The sequence below is a fragment of the Megalobrama amblycephala genome, unplaced genomic scaffold (genome assembly GCF_018812025.1).
Source record: "Megalobrama amblycephala isolate DHTTF-2021 unplaced genomic scaffold, ASM1881202v1 scaffold343, whole genome shotgun sequence".
Taxonomy (NCBI): domain Eukaryota; kingdom Metazoa; phylum Chordata; class Actinopteri; order Cypriniformes; family Xenocyprididae; genus Megalobrama; species Megalobrama amblycephala.
Genome location: NW_025953347.1, coordinates 237,761 through 246,943, shown reverse-complemented (window position 1 = coordinate 246,943; position 9,183 = coordinate 237,761).

The following is a 9,183-nucleotide window of genomic DNA, read 5'->3' as shown; positions in this document are numbered from 1 at the left end:
AGTAATATTACCTAGCTCTGAGAGCCCCCAAGTGGTCGGGAGCATTTCCGTTGTGTTGTGGCTTGATTCCGTTGTGTTGTGGTTTAATTCCGTTGTGTTGTGGCTTGATTCCGTTGTGTTGTGGTTTAATTCCGTTGTGTTGTGGCTTGATTCCGTTGTGTTGTGGCTTGATTCCGTTGTGTTGTGGCTTATTCCGTTGTGTTGTGGTTTAATTCCGTTGTGTTGTGGCTTATTCCGTTGTGTTGTGGCTTTATTTCGTTGTGTTGTGGCTTGTTTCCGTTGTGTTGTGAACTTATGTTTGCTTTTTTAATTTCGTTGTGTTGTGCACTACTGGGCCACCGTACTTGACGTTAGAGGAAAGTTTTTATAAGGTATAATGTTCATCAAACCTTCTTTCAACTTAATTTTGATCTAAAATTCAACATTGTAGGAACGTTGATTCGAAACATTCCATGGAACATAAAATGTCCAGTTTCATTAATGTTAGTAGAATGTTATTTAAAGGTTAGAATGATGTTCCTGAAACATTCTTTCAATCATTCAAACACCTGCTGTGAACAAACACTGAAAGAAAGAGAAATAAGAACACAAACTACAACTTTCTTCAGCCACAGCCTTAGATGAACTGAAGATGAAGATAAAATCTCTGAAGATCTGATTAAACAACTCCACAAACAGCATTACCAGCTTCACTTATTACTAACCAGACTGACTTTATTTCTGTCACACGTCTACAGAAGATCTTATTGAGAATGAACAGAGGTTTAGATGTTGACGTCTTATTGAAAATGTTTCTTTAGTTGAGCTCTTGACCCTTGACTTTTGTTGAGTTGCTTCTTTATCAGCAACTGTAGGTGTTTACAGAAAACATTTTTGATAAAGCTGATCAACACGTCTGTTTTAATAACAGACGAATGATTGCCTATTTGAAAGTGAGCATAAAAAAAATGTTAAATTCAGCATGTCATCACAGCTTTTCCCCTGCAGAGAGCAGAATGACTGTTACTGTGACCAGCTCAGTTTGTGAAATCTGCTGTGGTCTCAGTCATTGACATCTGTGCAGAGATGTGGTTTGAGCTGTTATTTGATGGATGTGACATGCGTGCAGATAGACTTCCTAAACCATGATATGAGACTATTAAAAACACAATGATAATAGACTATCCAGAGTATGAATTTACTAAAACGATAGTAGGCCTATACAATGGTGATCAGAATTATTGGCACCCTTCATAAATATGATCAAAGATGACTCTAAAAATAAATCTGCATTGTTTATCCTTTTGATCTTTAATTTATAAAATTAGCAAAAATCTAACCTTTCATTGAAGGAAAAGAATTGAAAGTGGGGTAAATAACATTATGAAATAAATCTTTTTCTCCAAAACACGTTGACCACAGTTATTGGCACCCTTTTATTCAATTCTTTTTGCAACCTCCTTTTGCCAAGATAACAGCTCTGAGTCTTCTTCTATAATGCCTGATGAGTTTGGAGAACACATGACAAAACAATTGATGTTTGTTTTGGATCATTGTCCCGACAGATGATCCAACCACAGCCCATTATAAGATTTCTAGCAGAAGCGGTCAGGTTTTGATTTTTTATCTGTTGGTTTTTGATAGAATCCATGATGTCCAGGACCTCCAGCAGAAAAACAGGCCCACAACATTAAAGATCCAGCAGTATATTTGACCGTGGGCATGGGGCACTTTTTATTCATGTGTGCACCAAATCCATCTGGTGGGTTTGCTGCCAAAAAGCTCTTTGTTTAGTTTCATCTGACCATAGAAGCCGGTGCCGTTTGAAGTTTCAGTCTTGTCTGACAACTGAATATACTGGAGATTGTTTCTGGATGAGAGCAGAGGATTTTTCTTGAAACCCTCCCAAACAACTTGTGGGGATGTTGGTGCTGTTTGATCTTTTTTTTTAGGCTTTCTGAGACTCAAGACTCAACTAATCTCTGCAATTCTCCAGCTGTGATCCTCGGAGAGTCTTTGGCCACTCAAACTCTCCTCCTCACCGTGCATGAGGATGATTTAGACACACGTCCTCTTCCAGGCAGATTTGTAACATCTTTAGTTAATTGGAACTTCTTAATTATTGCCCTGATAGTGGAAATGGGGATTTTCAATGTTTTAGCTATTTTCTTACAGCCACTTTTCTATTTTGTGAAGCTCAACAATCTTTTGCTGCACATCAGAACTATATTCTTTGTTTTTTTCTCATTGTGATGAATGATTAAGGGAATTTGGCCTTTGTGTTTCCTCTTGTTTATACTCATGTGGAACAGGAAGTCATGGCTGGACAATTTCATGTTCATGATCACCCTGGTGTGCTAAAAAATGTAAATATGAATGGGAATATACTTTACTCATAAAAAATTCTAGGGGTGCCAATAATTGTGGTCAACGTGTTTTGGAGAAAAAGATTTATTTCATAATGTTATTTTCCCCCCACTTTCAATTCTTTTCCTTCAATGAAAGGTTAGATTTTTGCTAATTTTATAAATTAAAGATCAAAAGGATAAACAATGCAGATTTATTTTTAGAGTCATCTTTGACCATATTTATGAAGGGTGCCAATAATTCTGATCACCACTGTATTTGTGTATTTTTTTTACCAGCTTTTAGTCTTACTGTATGTAACAGCTGTAGATGCGGTAATTTCAATGAAGTGTTTGGATTAGGGTGGTCAGTTTTGGATGCAGATTAGATGGTGAAAATAAGTGTCTTAAATGAAAAAGGTAGAGATGATTAGAAATCACATGACTGCAATGTGCCCAGTATTACTGTTAAACAGAGTTGGGTAATCCAGGGGTCAAAGAGTAAAAGTCCTGCCATATTTTTATTCCACCCACTGAAGCATTAATGAGATAAATAAGTGATTAATTGAGTGATGATTGAGCATTATTGAAGACACCTGATGATAACAAGCAGAATCACCAAAGGAGAAAATCACAATTTTTAAGTTACCATCATCGAGGTCAGGGTTTGTTTTAGTTGAGCTCTTGACCCTTGACTTTTTAATATTAGATTTTGTTTGGGCAGTTTTAACTGCATTAAAACCAACCAGAAAAGCGAAGTTAAAAGATGATCAGGTGTTGGTTATGTTTTCACATAATCGTTATTTGATCTGAACTCATTTAGAGCCCAATCTCTGAGTTAGATTTACATTATTGATTACAGTAGCACTGTGATTCTACAGCAGAAGATCAGCTTTATCAATACATTTTTTTTTTTTTTTTAGAGTTCTTATTAAAAAAAAAAAAAAACAGAGCTCATTTAAACACACAGACATCAAGAATCATCCTGTGAATCTCAACAGTGGTGGCCATCATAAAGCATGTTGCAGTGCATTCTGGGTGCCACCAATCAAAATTCATCCATGGCTCCCATCATGCATTGCTGCATGAATAAATTATGAGCTGAATTGTCTTAGTAATTTCATTTATTCTCACTATTAAAATTTTGGTGTTTTTCTGTGACTTTTTAGCAGGTTGTTTTCTAATGTTCAGAGTTGATCTGTTGATCAGAATATGTTGCTTGTCACCGTCGTTGAGATTCATACGCTGATTCTTGATGTCTGTGTGTGCCAAAATTTATTTTTTTTTTTGTGATAAGGACAACTTTTAAAAAAAAAAAAAATTCTGTATTGATAAAGCTGATCCTGTGCTGTAGAATCACAGTGCTGCTGTAATCAATAATGTAAATCTAACTCAGAGATTGGGCTCTAAATGAGTTCAGTGATTCAGATCAAATAATGATTTTGTGAAAACATAACCAACAACACCTGATCATCTTTTAACTTCGCTTGTCTGGTTGGTTTTAATGCAGTTAAAACTTCCCAAACAAAATCTAATATTAAAAAGTCAAGGATCAAGAGCTCAACTAAAACAAACCCTGACCTCTATGATGGTAACTTAAAAATTGTGATTTTCTCCTTTGGTGATTCTGCTTGTTATCATCAGGTGTCTTCAATAATGCTCAATCATCACTCAATTAATCACTTATTTATCTCATTAATGCTTCAGTGGGTGGAATAAAAATATGGCAGGACTTTTACTCTTTGACCCCTGGATTACCCACCTCTGCCGTTGTCATGGTCTTAGATCTTCTATACTAACTTGCGTCATAACTTACAACTCAATGGCTGCGTCTGAAAACAGGTAGCTGTCTTGCTGCCTCACTGCCTTATAAGAGAATGACTTGAACGGCAGCGTTTGTGCATGAAGGCACCTCAGGAAACTGATTTCGTACAGACTTCATACAGAGTTTATTGATCTACAGCAATATTGCACAAGCTTTGGTGAGAAATAAACAAATATTTAAATACTAAAGTAGTAATTTCTCTATAGAATTGAAATCAAAATTGAAATATGTTGGTCAAAATCGTACATTTATACACAAACTGAGCAGCAAACGCAACTTTCGGACGCCATCTTTATTTTTCTAGCTCAACTGTCACAGAATGGAAAGCACAGGATTGTGGGATATCAAAAGCAGCTAAGGATACATCTATGCTTCCTTCAAAAATCTTTCAGATGAAGGTATCTCAGGAGACAGGAAGTGAAGCTAACTTCCGGACGTGCCTTGATGCCTTACTACCTTGAAATGTGTCCTCAGAAGGCAGCATTTTCCAGTTTTCGGATGCAGCCTATTGGTGTCATTCATGTCGTACCAAAGTTTATTAGATCCATGTTGTGTATCATTTTTAAAAATGGGGATCGTTTTAAAGGGTTAGTTCACCCAAAAATGAAAATTCTGTCATTTATTACTCACCCTCATGTTGTTTCACACCCGTAAGACCTTTGTTAATCTTCGGAACACAAATTAAGATATTTTAGTTGAAATCCGATGGCTCTGTGAGGCCTCCATAGGGAGCAATGACATTTCCTCTCTCAAGATCCATAAAGATATTAAAAACACATCTAAATCAGTTCATGTGAGTACAGTGGTTTAATATTATAAAGCGACAAGAATATTTTTGGTGCGCCAAAAAAACAAAATAACGACTTATTTAGTGATGGCCGATTTCAAAACACTGCTTCAGGAAGCATCATATCATAAATGAATCAGTGTATTGAATCATGAATGTGTCAAACCGCCAAACTGCTGAAATCACGTGACTTTGGCGCTCCGAACAGCAGATTCGACACACTGATTCATTATGCTCCGATGCTTCCTGAAGCAGTGTTTTGAAATCGGCCATCACTAAATAAGCCATTATTTTGTTTTTTTGGCACACCAAAAATATTCTTTAAATATTTAGTTCTGGAAAGAAATGTGGTTTGATCTGTTGGTGGACAAACAGCTTGTACATGAATGTTTGTCTGGATGTTTGTTCAGGTGTGTCAATAAGTGCATGTCTTGATGTGTAACAATGTGTTTGTTTTTATGTCCTGCTAATATCATTCTCAGAGTTTGAATTCCTCTTTACACCAAATAGTTCTGTGAAATAAAGTACTGAATCCAATATTGATGTTTGACAAAAATAAAAAATATCTCAAATCAAATAGTGAGATCATACTGTGTGAATGAGAAATATGAAATATTTAATATGTGTTTTTATATTTTATATGAAAACACCATATACTTTGTGTCTGTGAAATATTAATTGATTAATAGATACGCAGCTCACTATATCTATGAGCAGATATAATCATGCTGTGATTCTGCAGGAAATACTGAGTCAGTAAGAGGAGACGTTCTTGATTTTCACACTTAGTCCCCACATCCTGTGCTGCATGTTCTTTTTGAAGCACATACCCTGTTTTGGTCAGTCAACATCTGGGAGTAGCTTTAAGCTTCATTAGACTGTAATTTACTTTTGTAAACGTATCATGCAGATTTCTGATGCTTGTTCATTTATTTTGTTTCCATCAGTTTTGGGAAGTTACAGACAGTATCCCACTGAGCAAATTAGGTCCAGAAGACGTCTTTTTGAGGTCTTGTCTCAGGTTGAAAAGACGTCCACTGAGGGGCCAGAATGAAAGTTTTTATGACGTCTTTTTTGGACGTCTTCTGGACATCCGATATAGACGAACACGCAGAATCACAGAAAAATCACAATTTTTAAGCCACCATCGTGGAGATGAGTGTTTGCTTTAGTTGGGCTCTTGACCCTTGACTTATTAATATTAGAGTTTGTTTGGGCTGTTAATTGAATCATAACAGCCAGACAAATAAAGAGACATGATCAGGTGTTGTTTATGTTTTCACATAATCATTATTTGACCTGAATCACTGAACTCATTTAGAGCCCAATCTCTGAGTTAGATTTACATTATTGATTACAGCATCACTGTGATTCTACAGCAGAGGATCTGCTTTTACAATATGATTCAAATGATTTCAGAAAAGGGGTGTTGAACAAAAAAAAAAAGCTTTTATTTTAGGCACACACAGACATCAAGGATCATCCTGTGAATCTCAACAGTGGTGACCATCAAAAAGCATGTTGCAGTGCATTCTGGGAGCAACCAATCAAAATTCATCCATGGCTCCCATCATGCATTGCTGCATGAATAAATTATGAGCTTAATTGTCTTAGTAATTTCCTTTCCTTTGTCACCGTCATTGAGATTCACAGGCTGATTCTTGATGTCTGTGTGTGCCTAAGACAAAAGATTTTTTGTTTGCTCAGAACACCTTATGTGAAATCCTTCAGATTATATTGATAAAGCTGATCTTCTGCTGTAGAATCACAGTTCTGCTGCAATAACGTAAATCTAACTCACAGATTGGGCTCTAAATGAGTTCAGTGATTCAGGTCAAATAACGATTACGTGAAAACATAACCAACACCACCTGATCATTTCTCTTTACTTGTCTGGCTGTTAAGACTCAATTAACAGCCCAAACAAACTCTAATATTAATAAGTCAAGGGTCAAGAGCCCAACTAAAGCAAACACTCATCTCCACGATGGTGGCTTAAAAATTGTGATTTTTCTCCTTTGGTGATTCTGCGTGTTCGTCTATATCGGATGTCCAGAAGACGTCAAAAAAAGACGTCATAAAAACTTTCATTCTGGCCCCTCAGTGGACGTCTTTTCAACCTGAGACAAGACCTCAAAAAGACGTCTTCTGGACCTAATTTGCTCAGTGGGATATGCCAAAAGGATCAAATAAAACAAGGTTTATTAAAGAACTCAAATGATCCCAAGAACGCACAAACACCACAAAACAGTTTTCTATGAACAACAGATAAATGACCGAGAACTAAAGAGGAACTTAAATAGACAGGGTGATGAACTGATTCCAGGCAGGTGTATTGTTGTAAAAGTGTAAAGACTGATGTTTTGTTATTGAGGAGTTTTGTTGTGGGTTTATAGTGTGATAATGGAGAATTTTTTATAATGTCATGTGACTGATCACTCCATATTGAAACTTCTTCCAGCATACAGGGTAAGACTTTTTAAGAGCCCCCAAATATCTGTTACTGGGTGAACACCTTGCTTTTGGTTCAGTTACAACATTCAACAGCAAAGACTAACCGGTCATGTTAACCAGACAAACCTTTATTTCATGCAGTTCAGCATTTCTTCAGACAAACTGTGCACACCACAGCATTGAGCGCCATCTATTGTCCAAAATAAAAGTCCAACCACTTGCACTTAAACACACAAAAAATATGGTCATTCAGCGGATCTTTGGGGTGGTTGAGATGCTTTATAACACCACTGCCTTATGAAGAACCTGTTAAACCCTTGTATATATTTTTTATAGGTTCTTTAACTCTCTCTTAGTCTCTTAGTTTAGTTGGAGAAATTATTAAAAAACAATATTAAAATACACACACACAAAAAAAACAAAAAACAAACAAACAGTGAAATGCAGAAGAAGAGTCTGCCAAACAAATGCTAAAATGGTAAAAAAAAAAAAAGGTAAAATATCCTTTTTCCTAAGTTTAAAAAATAAATAAATAAAAGCTAATTTTCAAATATTTTCTGAAATAATTTTGTGAAATATTTTCTGCAAAATCCTTGCAGTCAACAATTAGCTAACAACATGCTTGAGTTAATGTATCTATCACTGCATCAGCAGCTACAGTTACTGCCTTTAAATAATGCAACATGCAGTATAACAGCAATATTTCTTCTTCTCCTGGACTGAAGCATAAGCTCTACTCTCTAGCACAATGGTAACCTCAAAGAAAAATGGTGCTAAATAGCATTAAATGTGGTTCATTGGCTTGTATTACAAATCATTTTGACTTTAGGCTATATTTATTTCATACAAAACTTCTTAATTAAAATTAACAGAGATTAAGATGTTCATATTTATTTTAAATTAATAAAGTTTATCATAAAGTCACTTGCTGCATCCCAATTCACCTACTTATAGTATTTCCTAAATGTTTGTACTGTTTTTGTGAAGAAAAAGTACATACTATGTGTAGCAGAAGAGTATGCAAGCTTTGGGACAAACTAATTTCGTCAAGTTAGATATTGATAATATGATTATCTAAACCAGTGTTTCTCAACCCTGGTCCTGAGGGACCCCCAACACTGCAGGTTTTGTCTTTCTCCCTAATTAAACACACCTGATTCAACTCATCAGCTCATTAGAAGAAACTCCACTACCTGAAATGAGTGTGTCAGACAGAGGAGACTTTCAAAATGTGCAGTGTTGGGGGTCCTCCAGGACCAGGGTTGAGAAACACTGATCTAAACCTCTCAATGTGTTGGACTCACTAATCCACCATGTTTGTAGTTTTTTTAACACTTTATTTGTGTTTGTAGTTCTAATCGAATCCTTGTCCAATGCGCTATGGGTTGTGGGTAATATCAGGCATTAGAGTGTGCACAGATCTGCATTTCGAAAGTAGACCATCCAGGTATCTTTGGAAAACTCATTTCAACATACTATGATTTGTGACAACACAATTTAGGACAGATAGTATGCAAATTAGACGCAGAAACTGTTATGGAGATCAGTGTTTGCTTTAGTTGGGCTCTTGAATTTTTAACATCATTTTTTCTCTGGCTGCTGTAACTCTGAAGCACATTTGTTAAAATTACAAAAGTTATTGATGATGATGGTTCAGTCATTATATAGTGGCCTGATTCACTGATTTCATAATGAGTCTAGTCTGTATATTAGCTGTTGGTTTTGTTTGTTTCCCAGAATTCTTGTGATATTATGATGTTGTGAGAATCAAATATTCTAACTTTTTTGTTTTT